The sequence below is a fragment of the Onychomys torridus genome, chromosome 17 (assembly GCF_903995425.1).
Source record: "Onychomys torridus chromosome 17, mOncTor1.1, whole genome shotgun sequence".
Classification (NCBI taxonomy): Eukaryota; Metazoa; Chordata; class Mammalia; order Rodentia; family Cricetidae; genus Onychomys; species Onychomys torridus.
In genome coordinates this window covers 45,576,093-45,578,410 of record NC_050459.1, presented here as the reverse complement: position 1 = coordinate 45,578,410, position 2,318 = coordinate 45,576,093, and positions in this window count along the sequence as shown.

The window sequence follows — 2,318 nt, the reverse complement described above, 5'->3', positions numbered from 1 at the left end:
ATAATAATAATAATAATAATAATAATAAATGTAGCCAGATGTCTTAGCACAGAATTCTAACACACTCCCAAAAAAGAGATAATGCTAATATTTCTCAAATTACTCTACAAAATATGAGCAGAAGAAACATGGCCTAACTCATTCTATGAGAACACACTTTCCCTAATACCCAAACCAGAAAAATGACTTAACAAAGAAAGAGAATTACAGACCAATTAATTTTCCTTATGAATAGAGATGTAAAAGTACTGAACAAAATACTTGCAAACTGAATCCAAAAACACATTGAAAAGATAATACACCACTGTTAAACAGGCTTCATACTAGAGATTCAGGAATGGTTCAATACATAAATGTAATTCACTGTATAAATAAATGAAAAAGAAAACACATGATTATCTCATTAGATGCAGAAAAAGCCTTGAACAAAACCCAACACCCCTTCACAATAACAGTCTTGAAAAGATTAGTGGTACAAAGGATAAACCTCAAGATAATAAAGGCAATTTACAGCAAGGTTATACCCAACATCAACTGCATTTTCTGCAAAGCATCTGGATAAGAAATTAACTAAAAAAAAAAAAAAGAAAGAAAGAAAGAAAGAAAAAAATCAGTACAAATGACAAAAGGACTGAGAAATAAATCAGGGCAGCAACATCTTTCTTAATAGCCTCAACTAACAAAATATTTTAAGGTAAAAATGAAGCAAATGAAAGACAAATATCATGAAAACTTGAAGCCTTTGAAGAAAGAAACCAAAGAAGATATTAGAAGATGGACAAAATCTCCCATGTTCATGGATTGGTAAGATAGAAAATGGCCATCCTACCAAAAGACCCATCATCTCTGCTGGTATCCCTAGGAGTCCTGCTCTTTTCTAAAGGGAAACAAAAGAGGAGTGGATCTGGGGGGTGGAGGAACTGGGAAGAATCAGGGAGAGGAAACTGTGATCAGGATGTATTAAAAACAAAAACATTAAGAAAACAAACAAAAGAATAAGAGGACAGGAAAGAGTGGGAAGAATGTTTAATTGTTGACCCATTTTGGACAGAAATTCATCAAGGCTAAAAAATAAAGCAAAGTTAGTTACTACTAATCTTAATGTGAATCGTTTGAGCAAGAGTCAATTGATGCTATTGAAGCAACAAGATGAACTAACTGCTCATTTACAACACAATGATGGGGTAGTTAATTCCATCCAAAGGTTAATGAATTAAATGTTTTATAGAATTTACAAAAGGGTGAGACATCAGCCAGATGACAAGTTGCTTAATAAAAATAATTAAATAAGAGAGATTCTAGGAACTCTATCCAGGGATGAATGCATACTAGAACTCACCAAAATGCTTAGTTTCTAGCTCTACTAAGTTCAGATATATTCACTGAGTAGCATCTATGCAAATATTAATTCTGACATTGACAATGTTTAAAACAAAGTTGTTAACTGACCTATATCTCCAACCTAAGCTATTCTTATAAATTTTCTTTATTGTCCTTTGTAGACATAATCAATGTTGTCATTATATATTCATTTGCTCTGACATGAATTCTATAGCCATCCTATAAAAGCTGCAAGTATCGTCAAAATATTGATTTGGTTTTTGCTCACACTACATCTACAAAATTGAAGTTTATATCTAACATCCCTGCTCTATAGTCTCCACAAGGTTAAGTTTTATTTGAACTAACATAACCTCATATTGTTTCCTATTTTAATTCACACCAATGTTATTTATTTTCTCCTTAGCCAGGGTCTTATGTTCCCATCAATATACATAAATCTATTTATTTTGTAAACAAGCAGCTTGTTTGGTCTATATTTAGATTCATACCCATTTAACTTTGTGTTCTTGTGGAACTAAATTGTTTATTGATGAGGGAAACCGTTTATTCTATTAAATATAGCTAGCAACCCTGATAGAATTCTTCTCACATTTTTTAAGTATTTGGCTCTTAACACATGTATCAATTCTGAAGACATGACCACCTTAATGTCAATAAATGTTTTACTGTTAAAACTGTAAATTTTACTTTTATATTATTGAATACATATATTTGTTTCTGGATTTACATGCTTTCTTTATTATTTAATGGTATTTTAGGCATTGATATGTTTGCTTAACTTTACGATAAATCTATACTTTCTACTTGGATATTCATCATCGTAATATGGACTGGAAGTTAAAAGTCATTATTGGACCAAGCTAAAATTTCTAAACTTTATCATAGCCTTTAAATTGTAATATTTCCTAAAATCTAAGTGTGCTAAATTTACAAAAAATGATGTATAATATAATTGAGGTACAAGAATCTTACAG